The sequence below is a fragment of the Rhinoderma darwinii genome, unplaced genomic scaffold (assembly GCF_050947455.1).
Source record: "Rhinoderma darwinii isolate aRhiDar2 unplaced genomic scaffold, aRhiDar2.hap1 Scaffold_518, whole genome shotgun sequence".
Classification (NCBI taxonomy): Eukaryota; Metazoa; Chordata; class Amphibia; order Anura; family Rhinodermatidae; genus Rhinoderma; species Rhinoderma darwinii.
The window spans coordinates 154,197-176,393 of NW_027464066.1; the positions used below are offsets into that span (position 1 = coordinate 154,197).

Genomic DNA, 22,197 nt, shown 5'->3' on the forward strand with positions numbered 1-22,197 from the left:
AGCAGCAGTAAGTGCATGCCCACTGCCACCCCTTCTCCTTTCACACCTTGTATCAGCTTTAATCCAGTCCAGTGCTGCCTGCTGAGCAGCACTGACCAACACTGCCTGGGCCCAGGCTTTTATCTCTGAGGCCCCATTATGATGTCAGAAAGCTGGCTCTGGCTCCTGAGGTCTCCACTATGACACGTGCAAAGTTCCGTCTGAACTTTATATAAGACGGTGCGGCTCAGTCAGTCACTCAGTGTTGCCTGAGAGGGCAACACTGCAACAGCCGGCCCCCAGGCTGTCTTTTTTTTGCACAGCTAGTTGCCTCCAGGAGGCCACAAGAGGGAGACGAGGGACTGCAAAATGGAAAATAGGCATCCACCAACTTTACAGACAACTTGTTCTCCTTGCTCCTACAACCTCCATCCTTGCACAGTTTGTTATTCTTCCAGGTAACATAGTAACAAATCCAAATTGCTGCTCTCTTTGTAGGCAAGCAAGGGTTTGTTGCAACTGCAATTCTTACTTCTTCTTGAAATGTAGGGACCACAGTACATTCCATCACATCCATCTAGTGTACACAGGTAGGTCCATTGTGACGGGCGGGCGGGCGGGCGGGCTGGCTGCTCTAATGGCTGTTTGCTGTTCCCCTACTCCACTCCACTATTTGACTATGGTGCTGCATCAATCAGTGGCTGGCTCAGGTGCAGCTCTTTAACCTACCTAGGAGGGAGGGCGGAGAGAAGACAAGGAAGGTGAATGAGCTGTTCCAATGTGAAATGCCGGAAACACAGAAACACAGACGACACAAAACAAGAGGTGGCAATGTATTAATTAATTGCATTTAATAAATTAGCTCATTATCACACATGACTGTACAAATGCATTGTCCAACAGGTGTTGAAATAATGGGATTAAAAGGGGAGATCCCATCCGAAAGACAAAAACAATGGCAAACACAAAAAGCACTTTTGGAATCTGATTTTAGTAAACACATAAGGAAAGGGTGCACCGGTCCTGGAAATACTGCAATACCAGGTCAATGCGTGGAGTGGACAGAGCAAGCTCTATTTCCATCTCCCTGTTCTAAAAATCCATTTAATATATGGTCCCCAGATAGGGGACGTATCAGATATTAAACTGATAAGAACAGATACTACACTTGATCTTAGCCAAAAGGCCGAGAAGCGATAACCCGAACGTGCCGCGCGTTTTGCTTCTTTTGCTTGCACCACAATGCAGTGCTGAAAGAGGAGGAATCGACATAAAAACGCCTTCCTGGCAACGCCCAAATGCCCTCCTGCCGTGCAAACACTGGCAGCAGCAGCAGCAGCAGCAGTAAGTGCATGCCCACTGCCACCCCTTCTCCTTTCACACCTTGTATCAGCTTTAATCCAGTCCAGTGCTGCCTGCTGAGCAGCACTGACCAACACTGCCTGGGCCCAGGCTTTTATCTCTGAGGCCCCATTATGATGTCAGAAAGCTGGCTCTGGCTCCTGAGGTCTCCACTATGACACGTGCAAAGTTCCGTCTGAACTTTATATAAGACGGTGCGGCTCAGTCAGTCACTCAGTGTTGCCTGAGAGGGCAACACTGCAACAGCCGGCCCCCAGGCTGTCTTTTTTTTGCACAGCTAGTTGCCTCCAGGAGGCCACAAGAGGGAGACAAGGGACTGCAAAATGGAAAATAGGCATCCACCAACTTTACAGACAACTTGTTCTCCTTGCTCCTACAACCTCCATCCTTGCACAGTTTGTTATTCTTCCAGGTAACATAGTAACAAATCCAAATTGCTGCTCTCTTTGTAGGCAAGCAAGGGTTTGTTGCAACTGCAGTTCTTACTTCTTCTTGAAATGTAGGGACCACAGTACATTCCATCACATCCATCTAGTGTACACAGGTAGGTCCATTGTGACGGGCGGGCGGGCGGGCGGGCGGGCGGGCTGGCTGCTTTAATGGCTGTTTGCTGTTCCCCTACTCCACTCCACTATTTGACTATGGTGCTGCATCAATCAGTGGCTGGCTCAGGTGCAGCTCTTTAACCTACCTAGGAGGGAGGGCGGAGAGAAGACAAGGAAGGTGAATGAGCTGTTCCAATGTGAAATGCCGGAAACACAGAAACACAGACGACACAAAACAAGAGGTGGCAATGTATTAATTAATTGCATTTAATAAATTAGCTCATTATCACACATGACTGTACAAATGCATTGTCCAACAGGTGTTGAAATAATGGGATTAAAAGGGGAGATCCCATCCGAAAGACAAAAACAATGGCAAACACAAAAAGCACTTTTGGAATCTGATTTTAGTAAACACATAAGGAAAGGGTGCACCGGTCCTGGAAATACTGCAATACCAGGTCAATGCGTGGAGTGGACAGAGCAAGCTCTATTTCCATCTCCCTGTTCTAAAAATCCATTTAATATATGGTCCCCAGATAGGGGACGTATCAGATATTAAACTGATAAGAACAGATACTACACTTGATCTTAGCCAAAAGGCCGAGAAGCGATAACCCGAACGTGCCGCGCGTTTTGCTTCTTTTGCTTGCACCACAATGCAGTGCTGAAAGAGGAGGAATCGACATAAAGAAGAGGCTGGACGCAGCCTGCAGGGCTTAAGGGGAAGCCTCCATGACCTCACTGGTAGGGAAAGGGTTAATAGGTAAGGGAGAGTTGGAGGGAGAGTTAGGAGGAGGTGGAGGAGGGACAAGGAGGAGTCAGGGGGCCGTTGCTGAGCTTCCCGCTGTTTGCGGCATTGAGCCGGAAGCAGCGGGAGGAGTAACACAGGGAGAGACAAGCTCCCCGTTGCCCGCGCTTATAACAATGTCGGAGGCCGTATTATTAGAGCGGCTGCGTGCCGCTGATGTGCACCACGGTCCCGGATGGCTTGAGGAGACCGTGGCTGCATTAACTAGGATCCCGGACGCCGTTTCGCCACGCCAGGCCCGGCGTTCGGGGTCTGTTGCAGGGGACAGGCTCCCCTCCCCCGGCCCCCTTACTAGCATTACTATGGCGGCGGGGGGGGAGTCGGCAACAACCGCTCCTGCTCGGAGCAGGCTGAGAGCGTTGCCGGGGGTGACGGCGACTCAGGCCGGGTCGACCCGTCCCTCCCGGCGGTCCCGACCTCCAGAGCGCCTCAGTCCTGAGGCAGTCCCGCGGACACGGCGTCGCAGAGGGAGCCCGATCTCGGACGCTGCAGGCCAGGCAGCTGGGAGGACCGCCCCTTCCCAGGCCCTGCGTCCTGGCAGGAATCCCAAGCCGCGACGGGGTCCGGCGGTAAGCAGGGAGTCGCAGGCCGGGCTCCCTGTCACCCCTCCCCCATCGGATGGAAGATTCGGAGGACAAGGTACGGCCGCCCCGCCTGGTGATGTTCCGGCCAGGGGGCAGGCTTCTTCAGGATCAGCGAGACGGACGTCTAGATCTGCAGCGACGTCGAGGCAACAGGTCCGGTCGGAAGTCTGGGTCCCGGCGGTCGGGCGGCAGGTTGCCGGCCCATCGGTCAGCGCGTCCTCATCCCCGTTCCGAAGATGTCGTTTGGATGGACAGTCGTCGGCGAGAGAAGAGCTGGAGGAAGGTGAACTGGACGTGTATCGTCGAGGTCAGGATGGTCCGGCTGACGGGAACACAGCGCCTGTGCAGCCCGGTGAGTGTATAACTCCATCATTGTCATATCCAGCGATTTTTATGTCGGGTATCGGCGGGGGGGCTGCTAGCGTCGCATCGGTGGCCGGTAGTGGCGCGGGCGGGCGCGATGGCGCGGGTTTGGCAGACTTAGTGGGTTGCTTGAGAGAGCTGGTCGGGCGCCTAGATAGGGCGGTGGCGCCGGTAGTCACGGAAGTGTCCCCGGCGGTAGTTTGGGAGGGTCCCAGGGAAGGGGGATTGTTACAAGCGCGGCCCGTAACGGCGGTTAGAGAGGCGGTCGCGGTGTCGGTACAGACCGAGGCGCAAAAAGATGGCGATCGGGTGCGTATTGATGATCGCGCTCGTGGGGAGGTGTATGTGTGTTTCGAAGGTCCGTTGGGGGCGCATTTAAAGCAGGAGGTGCGTGAGCGGATCTGGAAGGACGAATATGTAGAGATTTTTTCTCTCTTGCCGCTCGCTAAATTTAATTTGGATAAGAGCAAGCGGGACGAGAGTAAAAAGGACGAGGAGGAACGGCGGCGGTATAGGCTTATCCCGCAGACGTTCGTTAATTGGTCGCAGGCGTTCGCCATATTAGCCAGTGTGATAGGGGAAAAGGCGCCGGAAAATTGTTCGGCGTTGTTTTGTTATTTTGATGCTATTGGGGAGGCTCATAGGGCGTATGGGGGCCAGGCGTGGCTGCGATACGACGAGCAATTCCGTCAGCGAAAAGCGGTTCGGCCGGCGATTCGGTGGGACCAGAAGGATATTGCTCTCTGGTTACGGGTTACGGCTCCGGTTAGGCAGTCCTTCCCCGGGAGCGCCGGCCAAGGAGGCCAGTCTAGTCAGGTTGGACAAGGCGGCGGGGGAAAGGCAGGGTTTTGCTGGCAATTTAATGAAGGCCAGTGCAAGTTCGGGGCCACGTGCAAGTTCAAGCACGTGTGTTCGGAGTGTAATGGTGCATCACACGGGGCGGCGAAATGTATGCGGAAAAGGAGGTCAGGGAACCAGTCCTCCGCGGCTGGTCAAGGGGGTGTCACCGGTGAGGGTGGAAAAGATGGCCCCTTATCTAAATGAGTATCCGGACAGGGCGGCGGCTAAGTTGCTTTACGAGGGTTTTCGTGTTGGTTTCGTTATTCCCCGCCTCCTTATGAGGTTCCGGTTACGCGGAGGAATTTAAAATCGGCTTACTCGCATGCCAAGGTCGTGTCGGACAAATTGTTAAAAGAAGTTTCGTTGGGTCGCATGTCAGGGCCTTTTGTTGAGTCGCCAGTAAAAGATTTAGTTGTGTCCCCGTTGGGTATTGTTCCTAAGCGTGAGCCCGAAAAATTTCGTTTAATTCAACACTTATCGTATCCCAAGGGTTCGTCGGTAAACGACGGGATAGATCACGAGTTGTGCTCCGTAGCCTATACCTCATTCGATGAGGCGGTGGGGTTAGTGCGGGCTGCGGGCCCGGGCGCGCTGCTAGCAAAAACCGAAATCGAGGCGGCGTTCAGGTTGTTGCCAGTTCATCCTGAAAGCCAACGGCTGTTGGGGCTGTCTTTGGAATGGGGCCTTTTATGTGGATCGGTGCCTTCCGATGGGGCGTTCCCTTTCTTGTGCGTACTTCGAGGCGTTTAGTAGCTTCGTGGAGTGGGTAGCGAGGGGAGTATCCGGGGTCGACTCGTTGATCCATTACTTAGATGATTTCTTGTGCGTTGGCCCGGGGGGTTCGCCGGTTTGCGGTAATTTGCTTTATGCACTACAGAAGGTTGCGAGGGATTTTGGGATCCCTTTGGCGCCAGAAAAAACGGAGGGCCCAGTAGCGACGATTTGTTTTTTGGGAATTGAAATAGATTCGGTGGCAATGGAGTGTCGTCTCCCTGCGGATAAGCTGGGTGCTTTGAGGCTGGAGGTACGGCGGGCTTGTAGACTGAAGAAAATGACGCTGCGGGAGCTTCAGTCGCTGCTGGGGAAGTTGAATTTCGCCTGCCGGATTATGCCAATGGGGAGGGTGTTTGGTAGACGGTTGGCAGCGGCAACGGCGGGAGTGCGAGTGATTTGAATAATTTTACGGATGCGGCTGGGGCGGGCGGTTTTGGAGCTTACGGGGGAGGTCCGTGGTGCGCAGGTCAATTGCCGGCTAGTTGGGTGTCCAGCGGACTCACGCGGAATCTGGCCCTGCTCGAGCTGTTCCCCATCGTGGTGGCGGCAACCATTTGGGGGGACAGGGTCAGGGATAAGAAGGTTCGTTTTTTTTTTTTTTTTTTTTTTTTTTTTTTTTTTTTTTTTTTTTACCGCGACAACATGGGGGTGGTGCTGGCCATTAATAACATCACGGCGTCCTCTCCTCCTGTAGTTCAATTGTTGCGACATTTAGTGTTGGTATGTTTGTCGTTGAACGCGTGGGTGGTGGCGGTGCATGTGCCGGGGGTACGGAATTGCATCGCTGATGCTCTTTCTCGCTCGCAGTGGGACCGGTTTCGGCAATTGGCACTGGGAGCGGAACGTCTCGGTTTGGCTTGTCCGGAACATCTTTGGGATCTGGTCTCGGTCCCGTAGAACAACTGATACAAAGGTCTTTGGCGCGCACGACGTGGAGTGCTTATTCTGCTTGTTGGAGGCAGTGGGAGGAGTGGGTAAGAGAGTTGGGTGACGTCAATACGGATAGAGACAGGTTGGTGGCACTTTTGTACTGGTTAGGGGACGCCTGGGAGGCGGGGTTTTCAGTGGCAAAGGTGAACCGGTTCATATCTGCGGTGGCGTTTGGTTTCAAGTTACGAGGCTTTCAAGATGTATCTAAGGAATTTTTGGTGCTACAGGCTTTGAAGGGGTTGGGCCGAGGTAGAGGGGAGGCGGATAGTAGAAGGCCTGTGTCGTTTGCTTTGCTTAGCCAAGTAGGGAAGGGTAAGCTGATAGTTTTGTTCGCCCTCCCGGGGTCGGTTATGTGCCCAGTAGAGTGCATGCGGGGTTTTTTAAGCCGCAAGCGGGGTCTCCAGATTTGCCTTTGTTACGCCATGTGGACGGGTCGTTTTGTCCAGGTTTCAGTTTGGAGATGTATTTAAGGAATGTCTGACGGCGGTTGGTGTCGCGGCGGGCTCATATTCATCTCATTCCTTCAGGATTGGCGCAGCAACTGCAGCGGGGCGCTGGGGGTTGGATGATGAAGGGGTGCGGCGCATTGGTCGTTGGGAGTCCAACTGAGTTAAGTCCTATGTCCGCTCCATTTGTTATGAGGTTGTGGTTAACGCTTAAAAAATGTTTTGTATGGCAGTGTCTAATTGTTTTCCATTTCAGATTCGCCTCCGTGTTTGGTGTGGTTGCTGGGTCATTCGTACGTGCACTGGGTCATTCGTACGTGCCCGGACGGTCGCCAGTTGCGCATTCCGCGACAGGATGCGGTTGTGCATTGGCTGGGATTTAGAGGTATGTCATGGAGCAGGGGGTTGGCAGAATTCCAGACATAGGCCCGGCTTGATAGGGTTCCGGAGGTCTTAGTGTTGCACGTGGGTGGGGATGACTTGGGAGTCTGCCCCTTGCGTGAGTTGGTGCGGGATATCAAACACGATATGTTGGGTTTGTGGGTTTCTTATCCCAAGTTGGTGATAGTGTGGTCGGACATAGTCCCGAGGAAACATTGGCGGTTGGCTAGGTCAGTGAAAGAGTCAATAAGGCTCGCATTAAAAGTTAATCGGGCGGTGTCCCGTTTCGTAGCAAAAATCGGGGGCATTTGTGTGCGGCACAGGGATTTGGAGTCAGGAGTGGGGAACTTCTGGAGGGGTGATGGGGTTCATCTGACCGAGGTTGGCATTGATCTTTGGAGCTTGGCGATAGCAGAAGGAATAGAAAGGGCGGTGGTGGTGTGGCGGAACTCACAGGCTTAAGGTGGTCAAGGCCTGTTTCGCTGTGGCGGGGGGAGTCCTTGAGGCCAGTCAGTACAAAATGGTGGGGGGGTCGCATCGGGGGTATGCGTCCCCCAAAAAAGGTACATGGTTGAAGACTTCATCGGGTGTTATCCCTTTGAAGTGGTCTTCTGGTAGAAGGTATATCACTTGAAGGCTTCATCGGGTGTTATCCCTTTGAAGTGGACTTCTAGTGGTCGGTATATCACTTGAGGGCTTCATCGGGTGTTATCCCCTTGAAGTGGACTTCTAGTGGTCGGTATATCACTTGAGGGCTTCATCGGGTGTTATCCCCTTGAAGTGGACTTCTAGTGGTTGGAGCCATCTGCAGAGGTGAACGGTGCTTCCGAGCTGGTTTACGGCTGGAGGTAATTGGTGGTTTGCAGATGGCTAATTCGGTGTGTTCTTAAAAAGGAACATCTGAAGGGGCTTCAAGGACTTCCTCTGCTCGGGTTAATGTTAACGTTAAATTGTTATGTACGATTCTGACCCATGTTGGGTCAAGTGAATTATTAGGAGGAATTCTCTGGTGGATTCCTAAATAGTTATCCGAATGTTTCGGATTTAAATTGTTTTGATAAAACTGTGAAATTAATAAACGGCTGCTGTGGCCATTTCACATCCAACCTCGGTGTCACGTGTCTTTCCTAAAGGTGGGGGTGGAGGGATAAGATGGGTAAGGGAAGGTTCATTAACACACGACTCTACTTAGGAAGGTCAAGAAGAGGCTGGACGCAGCCTGCAGGGCTTAAGGGGAAGCCTCCATGACCTCACTGGTAGGGAAAGGGTTAATAGGTAAGGGAGAGTTGGAGGGAGAGTTAGGAGGAGGTGGAGGAGGGACAAGGAGGAGTCAGGGGGCCGTTGCTGAGCTTCCCGCTGTTTGCGGCATTGAGCCGGAAGCAGCGGGAGGAGTAACACAGGGAGAGACAAGCTCCCACCCTCCCGCCCTTTGTTTGTTACCCCTGTGGGGCTTTATGTACGTCCGTTTATGAGTGTTGTCTTTGTTTTGTGTGCTTATTTAACATGTTTTTCCTTTTTTCCCGGAGTAGGTTCTGTTGTCATGGCAGCTGGCGGGGGGAGTCCTTGAGGCCAGTCAGTACAAAATGGTGGGGGGGTCGCATCGGGGGTATGCGTCCCCCAAAAAAGGTACATGGTTGAAGACTTCATCGGGTGTTATCCCTTTGAAGTGGTCTTCTGGTAGAAGGTATATCACTTGAAGGCTTCATCGGGTGTTATCCCTTTGAAGTGGACTTCTAGTGGTCGGTATATCACTTGAGGGCTTCATCGGGTGTTATCCCCTTGAAGTGGACTTCTAGTGGTCGGTATATCACTTGAGGGCTTCATCGGGTGTTATCCCCTTGAAGTGGACTTCTAGTGGTTGGAGCCATCTGCAGAGGTGAACGGTGCTTCCGAGCTGGTTTACGGCTGGAGGTAATTGGTGGTTTGCAGATGGCTAATTCGGTGTGTTCTTAAAAAGGAACATCTGAAGGGGCTTCAAGGACTTCCTCTGCTCGGGTTAATGTTAACGTTAAATTGTTATGTACGATTCTGACCCATGTTGGGTCAAGTGAATTATTAGGAGGAATTCTCTGGTGGATTCCTAAATAGTTATCCGAATGTTTCGGATTTAAATTGTTTTGATAAAACTGTGAAATTAATAAACGGCTGCTGTGGCCATTTCACATCCAACCTCGGTGTCACGTGTCTTTCCTAAAGGTGGGGGTGGAGGGATAAGATGGGTAAGGGAAGGTTCATTAACACACGACTCTACTTAGGAAGGTCAAAACGCCTTCCTGGCAACGCCCAAATGCCCTCCTGCCGTGCAAACACTGGCAGCAGCAGCAGCAGCAGCAGTAAGTGCATGCCCACTGCCACCCCTTCTCCTTTCACACCTTGTATCAGCTTTAATCCAGTCCAGTGCTGCCTGCTGAGCAGCACTGACCAACACTGCCTGGGCCCAGGCTTTTATCTCTGAGGCCCCATTATGATGTCAGAAAGCTGGCTCTGGCTCCTGAGGTCTCCACTATGACACGTGCAAAGTTCCGTCTGAACTTTATATAAGACGGTGCGGCTCAGTCAGTCACTCAGTGTTGCCTGAGAGGGCAACACTGCAACAGCCGGCCCCCAGGCTGTCTTTTTTTTGCACAGCTAGTTGCCTCCAGGAGGCCACAAGAGGGAGACAAGGGACTGCAAAATGGAAAATAGGCATCCACCAACTTTACAGACAACTTGTTCTCCTTGCTCCTACAACCTCCATCCTTGCACAGTTTGTTATTCTTCCAGGTAACATAGTAACAAATCCAAATTGCTGCTCTCTTTGTAGGCAAGCAAGGGTTTGTTGCAACTGCAGTTCTTACTTCTTCTTGAAATGTAGGGACCACAGTACATTCCATCACATCCATCTAGTGTACACAGGTAGGTCCATTGTGACGGGCGGGCGGGCGGGCGGGCGGGCTGGCTGCTTTAATGGCTGTTTGCTGTTCCCCTACTCCACTCCACTATTTGACTATGGTGCTGCATCAATCAGTGGCTGGCTCAGGTGCAGCTCTTTAACCTACCTAGGAGGGAGGGCGGAGAGAAGACAAGGAAGGTGAATGAGCTGTTCCAATGTGAAATGCCGGAAACACAGAAACACAGACGACACAAAACAAGAGGTGGCAATGTATTAATTAATTGCATTTAATAAATTAGCTCATTATCACACATGACTGTACAAATGCATTGTCCAACAGGTGTTGAAATAATGGGATTAAAAGGGGAGATCCCATCCGAAAGACAAAAACAATGGCAAACACAAAAAGCACTTTTGGAATCTGATTTTAGTAAACACATAAGGAAAGGGTGCACCGGTCCTGGAAATACTGCAATACCAGGTTAATGCGTGGAGTGGACAGAGCAAGCTCTATTTCCATCTCCCTGTTCTAAAAATCCATTTAATATATGGTCCCCAGATAGGGGACGTATCAGATATTAAACTGATAAGAACAGATACTACACTTGATCTTAGCCAAAAGGCCGAGAAGCGATAACCCGAACGTGCCGCGCGTTTTGCTTCTTTTGCTTGCACCACAATGCAGTGCTGAAAGAGGAGGAATCGACATAAAAACGCCTTCCTGGCAACGCCCAAATGCCCTCCTGCCGTGCAAACACTGGCAGCAGCAGCAGCAGCAGCAGCAGTAAGTGCATGCCCACTGCCACCCCTTCTCCTTTCACACCTTGTATCAGCTTTAATCCAGTCCAGTGCTGCCTGCTGAGCAGCACTGACCAACACTGCCTGGGCCCAGGCTTTTATCTCTGAGGCCCCATTATGATGTCAGAAAGCTGGCTCTGGCTCCTGAGGTCTCCACTATGACACGTGCAAAGTTCCGTCTGAACTTTATATAAGACGGTGCGGCTCAGTCAGTCACTCAGTGTTGCCTGAGAGGGCAACACTGCAACAGCCGGCCCCCAGGCTGTCTTTTTTTTTGCACAGCTAGTTGCCTCCAGGAGGCCACAAGAGGGAGACAAGGGACTGCAAAATGGAAAATAGGCATCCACCAACTTTACAGACAACTTGTTCTCCTTGCTCCTACAACCTCCATCCTTGCACAGTTTGTTATTCTTCCAGGTAACATAGTAACAAATCCAAATTGCTGCTCTCTTTGTAGGCAAGCAAGGGTTTGTTGCAACTGCAATTCTTACTTCTTCTTGAAATGTAGGGACCACAGTACATTCCATCACATCCATCTAGTGTACACAGGTAGGTCCATTGTGACGGGCGGGCTGGCTGCTTTAATGGCTGTTTGCTGTTCCCCTACTCCACTCCACTATTTGACTATGGTGCTGCATCAATCAGTGGCTGGCTCAGGTGCAGCTCTTTAACCTACCTAGGAGGGAGGGCGGAGAGAAGACAAGGAAGGTGAATGAGCTGTTCCAATGTGAAATGCCGGAAACACAGAAACACAGACGACACAAAACAAGAGGTGGCAATGTATTAATTAATTGCATTTAATAAATTAGCTCATTATCACACATGACTGTACAAATGCATTGTCCAACAGGTGTTGAAATAATGGGATTAAAAGGGGAGATCCCATCCGAAAGACAAAAACAATGGCAAACACAAAAAGCACTTTTGGAATCTGATTTTAGTAAACACATAAGGAAAGGGTGCACCGGTCCTGGAAATACTGCAATACCAGGTCAATGCGTGGAGTGGACAGAGCAAGCTCTATTTCCATCTCCCTGTTCTAAAAATCCATTTAATATATGGTCCCCAGATAGGGGACGTATCAGATATTAAACTGATAAGAACAGATTTTTGAGTTGACTACCCCAACAAAGGAGGTAACCGTTTATTTAAAATTTTGAACAGATTTACAAAAAATCAATACGTTTTTTACAAAAGAAAATTACATAAATTTACAATCATGGTTTAAATACAAATAAATACAAATTGTCATATAAAACAATTTATAAAAGGGCACTTGGTGGCATCATATTATGGAACTCCATTCACTTAAAAACCATTTTCTACATAAAACAGGAGAGAGTTTTTTATCTAAAAGAAAATATTTGTACATTTCATTAAGACAAATGGCTAAAACATCTTCCACAGCTAAAACTTCATGCTTAAATAATAAAATGTTTCTGGCCGCCCACAGAGCTGCTTTTACGCAGTTGGTGATCTTCCATGCCATCATTTTTCGAGTCTGTGTTGGGCATTCCAGGCATCCATATAAAACGCCATCACTTGTGTATCTCCGAAGTCCTGTAATCTTCTGTACCAAGGGGAGGATTCTTGTCCATATCAATCGCGCGTAAAAACATTCCCAGAATAGGTGGTAGACTGTCTCGTCATCTCTACATCCTCCCCTTGGACACGCAGCCGAGTTGGTCAGTCCCCTTCGATGCTGGAATGCCCGGCATGGAAGACACTCGTGGGCACAGCTCCAGGCCAGATCTTTCTGTGGGTTAAAAAGATATTTAGCGCTCACCATCTTCCATATTTCTTTGCATTTTTGTTCATTAAAATTACTGATGGGAGCTACTAAAACATTTTCTTTTATCTTTTTTAAAATTCCTTTACTATTTTTTACTTCGTTAATATTTTTGTCTTTTAAGTTAAAAAGGTTTACAATTTTTTCTAAAATCTTATACTGGCCAGAAAGGTTAAAAGCATACGGGGAGCTTAAAACCGTGGAGAACCAACCGTTCCTCCTCATAAAATAACCTGTGTTAAAACGTATAAAATATGACCAGTAATGTTCCTTAAAAACTGCATTAAGACATAAAGTAAAAAATTTTATTAAAAGGAATGCTTTTATATCGGGGAAATCTTTCCCCCCCATTGGTTTGGGTAATATTACCTTCTCTCTCCTGAGCTTTTCCATCCTGGAGTTCCATAAAAATGTGAAACATGCTTTAATAATTTTTTTCAATAAAATCTCAGGGGGAGGGAAAACCATACTTAGATACAATAAAATAGGTAAAATCACCATTTTTGTAATTAAAACCTTTCCCTCCATTGTTAACTGTCTCATGTTCCACATGCAAATTTTCTGATTGACTTTTTGTGCCACCAAGTCCCAACTGGTAAAACCATTATTTGACTCATTGAAGGAGACTCCTAAAATTTGTACAGACTCTGACACAGGGACTGGAATGTCCATTAAAACCATTTTGCCGATATTTAAGATGTTACTTTTATTAAAATTTACTAAAAAACCGGAGGAGCAACAGAATTGGTAAATCTGTTTAAAAGATTTCTGTAATGACAGGGTGTCCCTGCAAAGGACCGCGACATCGTCCATGTACCCCACCACTTTAGCCTCTAGTCCCCCCCCGCCCGGCAGGGGGACTCCTCTTATCTGCTTATCCTTTCTTAACCTGCAGAGTAGAGGCTCGATCGCACAAATAAAAAGTAGTGGGGACAAGGGACACCCCTGCTTCACTCCGGAATTTAAAAGGACATCCTGTGTCTTAAAACCCTTTACTAAAATTTTGCTAGTACAATTTTCATAAAAGGCCTTCAGAGACTGTAAAAAACCTTCCGGTATACCCATCTTTTCTAAAACCTTAAAAAGATAAAAATGTGACACTCTATCGAAGGCTTTCTCGAAGTCTATAGATAAAATTGCCATTTTACCTCCTCTCTCTTTCGTGTCACTGATCACATCTTTTAAAAGGTTTAAATTATCCCATATACTCCTCCCGGGTATCCCACAGACCTGATTGGAGTGTATGATCTGGCCTATCACTGCTTTTAATCTGTTCGCACATATCTTTGCCATTATTTTATAGTCACAGTTTAGTAAAGTGATAGGCCTCCAATTTCTAATGTCTGTTTTGTCCCCCTTTTTGTAAAGCAGGGACACCTCGCCTTTCTTCCAGGACCCCGGGAGGGCTTTTGTTCTAAAAACTTGGGTAAAAAGAGGGTGGAGATCCTCTTTTAAAATACCATAAAATATAACATAGAATTCTATAGGTATACCGTCAGGGCCAGGGACTTTACCTGTTTTAAAACTCTTTGTAGTTTCTAAAATCTCCTGTTCCGTAATATCCTGTAATAAAAACACTTGGGAAGCAGGATTTAAAACAGCATCCACCTCCTTCAATGAGTCGTTCATAAAATCAACATCAACATGTTTTGTATTAAAAAGATCCGCATAAAAACCATGCACCTTTTTTAAAATGTTTTGGGTATTTGTTTCCCCATCTATCTCATTTAACAGGGTATGCTTATCATTTATTTTCTTGAAGAAGTACCTGGAGCAGGTCTCATTTTCTTCAAGATGTTTCACCTTAGAGCGAAAGATTATCTCCTTTCCCCTCTGCTCCAGGCACTGGGAGATTTCTTTTTTAATTTCGGTGATCTCTTTCTCCACCTGCATACCCTGTTCTCTGAACTTATATTGGGTCTGCAGACGGGTATTTAAATTAGCATAAAATTCAGATTTTTCTTTTGCTTTCTTCATCCCAGCTTTAATAAAAAAATCTTTTATCTTTATTTTCATTTTTTCCCACCAGGAAACAATTAGCATATTGGGATGTCTTACCCGTCTGCAGCCCTTATAAAAGGTGATAAAATCGGATAAAATTTGCGGATCCTCTAAAAGGGATACGTTTAATTTCCAGGCTTTCTTCGGAGTTCTCCTTTGATCGTTCAAATTAACTTTAAAATATAAAAGTTTATGGTCAGAAAACACGTTAGAATTAAGATCACATTTAAAAGGCAGTATTTGATAAGAGCAAAAAATAAAATCAATCCTGGAGCTGCAGTTTACATTGCTCCAGGTGACGCCGTCCTCTTCCGGTAGATCCCTATTGCATTTTTTAAAAACATCAGTAAGTTTAAAATCCACTGTAATATCTTTTAAAATAGACGGGGTTTTATCATAGTTTCGACTTACTGAATTAGAGAACCGGCGTTCCCCCTTTAAAATACAATTAAAATCACCAGCTAAAATAAGTGGTTCTGAATCATTGATAAAAAGGGGTAAAATTCCTAGCATTTTTGCTCTTTCTTTTTTGTCTGTAGAACCATAAAAGTTTAAAAACTGCCATCTAACACCGTTTATAAAAGCTTTGACCATTAAAATTCTGCCTGGTAAAATTTCATAAAAACTTTCAATTAAAACGTTCCCTTTGAATAAAATGGCGACACCTGCGGCTTTTGATTCATTGGACCCGGACCACACTGAAGGTCCGAGTCTCCAGTCTTCCTCATATTTTTTATAATTCATGCGGTGAGGTATGCAGCATTCCTGTAGGAAAAACACTGAGGCGGTAAAAACAGAAAGGTAGTTGAAAAGGGCAGCTCTTCTTGTCTGTGAGTGCACGCTTCTTACATTAAGGGAAAGACCACATAACTCAGCCATAAGGAAAAGGGAGAGAGACAGTCTATCTTTATCTTACCCGAGGAGGCCTCAGCAGTCCTCCGCGTCGCCAGACACCCCACTCGAGCTCTCATCATCATATTTCCTCGAGTCAAATGTACGCATCGATGAGGTTTGAGAGGAAGACCCGTCACTCAGCTGACCCCCCATACCTAAGGCGCTTCTTGAAAATGGGTCCCAGACGGACTCAACGGGTAAGATTCGGCTATCTTTGGCAGCGTCCTCCCCTTCTATAGGGGCAGGAATCGCGCTTCTGGACGTCTCAGGGACCACGCTTACCTCGGAGGCAGCTGTCCCTATATCCCCCAACTGTCTGGAAGGGGGGGGACCTTCAACTGTCGCTTCCGGGGGCACGTCAACTGGTTTCCCTGCCTTCAACCTGGCAGGTACTCCCATCGGCACCCCCGCTGCCACCTCCGAGTACGCCCTACGTCTCTTAGTGAGCGCTACCGCTCCGCCCGGGACCTCTGCCTCAGGTACAGGCTGACCCAGCATCTCTTGCAGGCCAGTAGGATCAGCTTCATCCGAACTACCCTGTGCCCCAGTCTCCTGGGGGGGCTCTTTCGTCCGCTGATCACTGGCTCTGCGTTTTTGTCGCCTCTGCTCTTTAGGGTCACCTGTTTGGGGGGGTCTGCTGGAGGTATCCATATCATCTTGCTCGCCTCCTTGGGGTTCCTCTCCTTGTACAGGGGTGATCTGGCCTGCGGGCCGCTCGGGACGCCTTGGCCGGTCCTCGGGTTGTTCCAACTCTTTAGATCTGTGGGGACAAGTAGCATACAGGTGACCAACTCGGCTGCAAAAACGGCACCTTTTCCCCAGAGGGCAAGTTTTGGTCTCGTGCTCAGAGCTGCCGCAGTTCCTACAGGTGCTGTCACAAGACTCCTTGGTGTGACCGTACTTTTGGCACTTCCTACAGAATGGAGGCATCCCTGAAAAATAAAAGTCTCCGGCCATATCACCTATTTTAAAACGTGCTGGCGGCAACATTATCCCTCCTGTAAAATTGGCATCTTTATAACACGTTACATTGAATCTCCACTTTGAGGTCCATACACCAACCTCGTTCATTACTTTGCCAATACATTTCACAGTTTTAAAATAAGGGAATAAAAAGGACATCACTTCTTTTAAGTCGGCAAAAGGGCAGTACATCTTTATAACTATCATTTTAGTGATGTCCATAACGTGCTCATAAAAATCAACACCGTCCAGTCTCGGGTCATTTTTTACCGTATAAGCCGCCAGCAGATCTCGGAATACTCCATTCTGTATGAAAGTAACGTCGTATGTCCTCCTTCTTGGGTAATCCTGCACCGCCAAAATTTCTCGCTTCTGGATGTTGAAGATACCAACAAGTACGGTCTCCACCACGAATTTTAAGCCGCAGGTCGTCGCCTTCTCCTCCGATAGCACTACACGAATTGTGTTTTTAATCCGGGCATAAGCCGGTATCTCACATGGATCCTCGTCCATGGTGAGTAAGGTTTTTTTTGAATCGTTACGCTACTCCTTAGTAGGCGCAACTTTGGGCGCAACTCCCCTTTTCAGCCGAAGCCTACACGGGGGTATGTGGATCGCAACCCGTTGCTCAGGACTAAGCCTCTCTCCCAAATAGCAGCACGGGGGTGAAGTCCAGGCGAACCTGGACGATCCCCCGAGGCCGAGAGAGAGGGTACCTGAGCACCTCCTAACCAAGACCAGGCAGCACTGACTACAAGTAATCAGCACTACACTTGATCTCAGCCAGAAGGCCGAGAAGCGATAACCCGAACGTGCCGCACGTTGACCGAGCCTGCCCAATACTGCTGTTCACCCCTTGCAGCGATTCAGCCTACTCCTAGGCAATTCCATGGGGCCCTGCAGGCACACACACACTCACAGCTACGCGGGAGGTGAATAAAGGCCGGAGAGGAAGCAAGACAGGATTTGCTTCTTTTGCTTGCACCACAATGCAGTGCTGAAAGAGGAGGAATCGACATAAAAACGCCTTCCTGGCAACGCCCAAATGCCCTCCTGCCGTGCAAACACTGGCAGCAGCAGCAGCAGTAAGTGCATGCCCACTGCCACCCCTTCTCCTTTCACACCTTGTATCAGCTTTAATCCAGTCCAGTGCTGCCTGCTGAGCAGCACTGATCAACACTGCCTGGGCCCAGGCTTTTATCTCTGAGGCCCCATTATGATGTCAGAAAGCTGGCTCTGGCTCCTGAGGTCTCCACTATGACACGTGCAAAGTTCCGTCTGAACTTTATATAAGACGGTGCGGCTCAGTCAGTCACTCAGTGTTGCCTGAGAGGGCAACACTGCAACAGCCGGCCCCCAGGCTGTCTTTTTTTTGCACAGCTAGTTGCCTCCAGGAGGCCACAAGAGGGAGACAAGGGACTGCAAAATGGAATATAGGCATCCACCAACTTTACAGACAACTTGTTCTCCTTGCTCCTACAACCTCCATCCTTGCACAGTTTGTTATTCTTCCAGGTAACATAGTAACAAATCCAAATTGCTGCTCTCTTTGTAGGCAAGCAAGGGTTTGTCTTACTTCTTCTTGAAATGTAGGGACCACAGTACATTCCATCACATCCATCTAGTGTACACAGGTAGGTCCATTGTGACGGGCGGGCGGGCGGGCTGGCTGCTTTAATGGCTGTTTGCTGTTCCCCTACTCCACTCCACTATTTGACTATGGTGCTGCATCAATCAGTGGCTGGCTCAGGTGCAGCTCTTTAACCTACCTAGGAGGGAGGGCGGAGAGAAGACAAGGAAGGTGAATGAGCTGTTCCAATGTGAAATGCCGGAAACACAGAAACACAGACGACACAAAACAAGAGGTGGCAATGTATTAATTAATTGCATTTAATAAATTAGCTCATTATCACACATGACTGTACAAATGCATTGTCCAACAGGTGTTGAAATAATGGGATTAAAAGGGGAGATCCCATCCGAAAGACAAAAACAATGGCAAACACAAAAAGCACTTTTGGAATCTGATTTTAGTAAACACATAAGGAAAGGGTGCACCGGTCCTGGAAATACTGCAATACCAGGTCAATGCGTGGAGTGGACAGAGCAAGCTCTATTTCCATCTCCCTGTTCTAAAAATCCATTTAATATATGGTCCCCAGATAGGGGACGTATCAGATATTAAACTGATAAGAACAGATACTACACTTGATCTTAGCCAAAAGGCCGAGAAGCGATAACCCGAACGTGACGCGCGTTTTGCTTCTTTTGCTTGCACCACAATGCAGTGCTGAAAGAGGAGGAATCGACATAAAAACGCCTTCCTGGCAACGCCCAAATGCCCTCCTGTCGTGCAAACACTGGCAGCAGCAGCAGCAGCAGTAAGTGCATGCCCACTGCCACCCCTTCTCCTTTCACACCTTGTATCAGCTTTAATCCAGTCCAGTGCTGCCTGCTGAGCAGCACTGACCAACACTGCCTGGGCCCAGGCTTTTATCTCTGAGGCCCCATTATGATGTCAGAAAGCTGGCTCTGGCTCCTGAGGTCTCCACTATGACACGTGCAAAGTTCCGTCTGAACTTTATATAAGACGGTGCGGCTCAGTCAGTCACTCAGTGTTGCCTGAGAGGGCAACACTGCAACAGCCGGCCCCCAGGCTGTCTTTTTTTTGCACAGCTAGTTGCCTCCAGGAGGCCACAAGAGGGAGACAAGGGACTGCAAAATGGAAAATAGGCATCCACCAACTTTACAGACAACTTGTTCTCCTTGCTCCTACAACCTCCATCCTTGCACAGTTTGTTATTCTTCCAGGTAACATTGTAACAAATCCAAATTGCTGCTCTCTTTGTAGGCAAGCAAGGGTTTGTTGCAACTGCAATTCTTACTTCTTCTTGAAATGTAGGACTGCAAGGACCCATTATCCACTTTACCTGCCCAGGACCTTAACCATCCTTCTTTGAATTAACACACCAACACCTTCTTTATGCAAATGTGGAAGTGGCCACAGCTTTATTATTATTTACAACCATCGGCATGAAGACATATATATATATTTATTTATTTCCTCTCCTCCTGAAATGCCGATGCTCCCTGTCTCCATCAGGCATGTAGGGTGCTACCTCCGTCTTCATCTGCCGTACTTTCCGCCAGCTGTGACATCTACGAAAAAACCAGAAAAACGCCAGAACAAGAATATAACCGTAGAAAAATTTATTAAAAACAAAACCAAAACCACCAGGAGAGGGAGGGCGGGTGTTTCTTCCACTGCAGCTTGAAGGTAAGAGGGCTTCCTGCTCCAAACCTCTGCCTTATATCTTCTTAACCACGCCCCTCTTACCCCTTGTTGACCAATCCTGATCCTGGGCATTATTTTAAACCGTTCCATACTTTCTTAACCCCTTGCAGTCCCTGACACTCTCCCTAGGCGCTTCAGTGTCTACAAGACTGCAAGGACCCATTATCCACTTTACCTGCCCAGGACCTTAACCATCCTTCTTTGAATTAACACACCAACACCTTCTTTATGCAAATGTGGAAGTGGCCACAGCTTTATTATTATTTACAACCATCGGCATGAAGACATATATATATTTATTTATTTCCTCTCCTCCTGAAATGCCGATGCTCCCTGTCTCCATCAGGCATGTAGGGTGCTACCTCCGTCTTCATCTGCCGTACTTTCCGCCAAGAAGGGGGAACTGAGACACCTACTCAGTCCCCCGACCACCCCCACCAAGCAACGCCAGCCCTCTCTCGGCACCATCCAAGAGATCCAATAAAAAGATATCGAGCCCGATATCATTCAGATGCACTCCATCCGGTGCCAGCAGATCTGCATTATCCCCCTCCAGGGATTGGTGTCGCAACCCGATCCCCCCTATAGAGCGAATGAACCGCGACACCCGCACATTAATTAACCTGCGCACTCTCTCCAAAGCTGCCATATTCCTCGCTCCTCGCCACACCGTGCGCGCCACTATTTGGGACCAAACTATCACGCAACGGGCGAACAGATCCCGAAAACGCGCCAAATCAGTTCGTATAATTGACAATAACTCAGCCATTTTCACTTGGCCGATATCATTTCCACCCGCATGGATGATTAGGACAACAGGTCCGTACGTGTGCCTTGTAACTGCCACTACTTCTGGCAGTAACTGCACCCACCGTAATCCCCGGACACCTCTCCAATGGACGTCGGCCTGTGCGAGGCCCAAATTCGGACCTAATGGCCTTCGACCCGCTCGAACCGCTGCCCAATGCACATACGAATGCCCCAAGATCCACACTTGGGGGCGCCGCAACCCTAACAAAGAAATTAAGCTACATTCCGGTCAAATGAAAATTACAGGCAGGGTTAACATAACACTCCATATAACAGGAAGGAAAACAGGGGGGGGGGGGGAAGGGGAGGGGGGGGAAGGGGAGGGGGCGACCTTTCTTATGAAAACTTCCAGCTTACACCATCTTTAAAACCAGATCAGGTCGCACATATGACTTATAGCTATTAGAGCGCCATCTACCCAGACTCATGATAGCCGCTGAATCCAAACCCAAGGCATCCGCCTCAGTTGCCGCACCTATCCTAAATGAATGTGTACCAAACTCGCCCGGCGGCAAACCTAGATACTTCAAGCCGGCCTTAAAAATCGCCTCAAATTGAAAACGCGACATCGCGGATCCATCCTGATGGATCAAGAATTGCGTCCCGGGCACTCGGACCAACACGAATTCCTGGACCCATTTTACCGGGCAATACTGCCCCCCAATCCTCCCAATCGACAGCCAAGCCCCCTTTCCTACCACATCAGTCTTTGACCTCCGCACACAGACCCTGAGAGAATCTCCCAACGTTACTACATCCGATCCGAGAAGACCACCGCTCGCACTTACTCTGTGCGGAACCAGCTCACTAACTCGCAAAGCGGCAAAGAAAGCCAACGAAAACGCCGCGCCGAACAAGGACACTTCATATTCATCCCGACACACAAAACATAAAACGGCTAGAAGCCGACCCAAAAGTGAAAAAGATACTGGCCGCCTCGTGTCCCTTGAACACGCCTCTTTTTTCCACCCTTTTAAAGACTGCCGAACTACAAATTCTTTTGTAACATCTCTGCATCCCCACAATTTTAACATAAAGGCCACTCCTGCTAAAAACTTGCTCGCCGTGGCCGCACTACCCCCTTCCTGACGTATTTGTACCAAACTTGCTATCGTAACGTCCAGGTGACACCCCTCCTGTGATGGGAAGTCATTCCCCGCAATCTCCAACCACCGATCCCACGCTCTGCAATGACTCTTCCAAGTCGCCGGTACCACCGAACCCCTCAACAGTCTCATAAGTTGTCCTCGACCAGGGCCCATAAGTGAAGGGGGGGGGACACCCCTTCTGCCAAAGCTGCCGGGTGCAATTCCCGAAACCGGGACATCTGTGAACGAGACAAAGCATCAGCCATCACATTACTGACACCCGGAACATGTTTTGCACGAAACCACACATTCAAACGCAAACACTTCAAAACCAACCGTCTTAATAAAGCTAATACCGGCAACGAACTAGACGACAACCCGTTCACCGCATGCACCACCGCCATGTTGTCTGTCCAAAATACAATCCTCTTATTCACCATCACGCTACCCCATAACTCTATTGCAACTATAATAGGAAACAATTCCAATAGCGTTAAATTACGTAAGACTCCCAAATCACTCCAATGCAAGGGCCAAGGGGATCTACACCAACTTCGGCCCAAAATTGCTCCAAAACCATCACTTCCGGCTGCATCCGTAAATAATTCCAAGTCTACATTAGACAACTCAGCGTCCTGACACACCGACCTCCCGTTAAACTAACTCAAAAAA

At 48.6% G+C, this 22,197-nt stretch overlaps 5 non-coding genes across 5 annotated transcripts; all 5 read right to left on the reverse strand.

Moving 5' to 3' along the window:
• Positions 1-986: 986 nt before the first annotated feature.
• LOC142721762 (U2 spliceosomal RNA) lies at positions 987-1,177 on the reverse strand. The gene has a single exon (XR_012874167.1). It is a non-coding gene; the product is annotated as a U2 spliceosomal RNA (small nuclear RNA).
• Positions 1,178-2,310: 1,133 nt separating this feature from the next.
• Positions 2,311-2,501, reverse strand: LOC142721763 (U2 spliceosomal RNA). Its single transcript, XR_012874168.1, has one exon. It is a non-coding gene; the product is annotated as a U2 spliceosomal RNA (small nuclear RNA).
• Positions 2,502-10,331: 7,830 nt separating this feature from the next.
• Positions 10,332-10,522, reverse strand: LOC142721776 (U2 spliceosomal RNA). Its single transcript, XR_012874179.1, has one exon. It is a non-coding gene; the product is annotated as a U2 spliceosomal RNA (small nuclear RNA).
• Positions 10,523-11,639: 1,117 nt separating this feature from the next.
• On the reverse strand, positions 11,640-11,825 carry LOC142721787 (U2 spliceosomal RNA). The gene has a single exon (XR_012874186.1). It is a non-coding gene; the product is annotated as a U2 spliceosomal RNA (small nuclear RNA).
• A 6,554-nt stretch (positions 11,826-18,379) lies between these two features.
• LOC142721765 (U2 spliceosomal RNA) lies at positions 18,380-18,570 on the reverse strand. Its single transcript, XR_012874169.1, has one exon. It is a non-coding gene; the product is annotated as a U2 spliceosomal RNA (small nuclear RNA).
• Between the last annotated feature and the right edge of the window lie 3,627 nt (positions 18,571-22,197).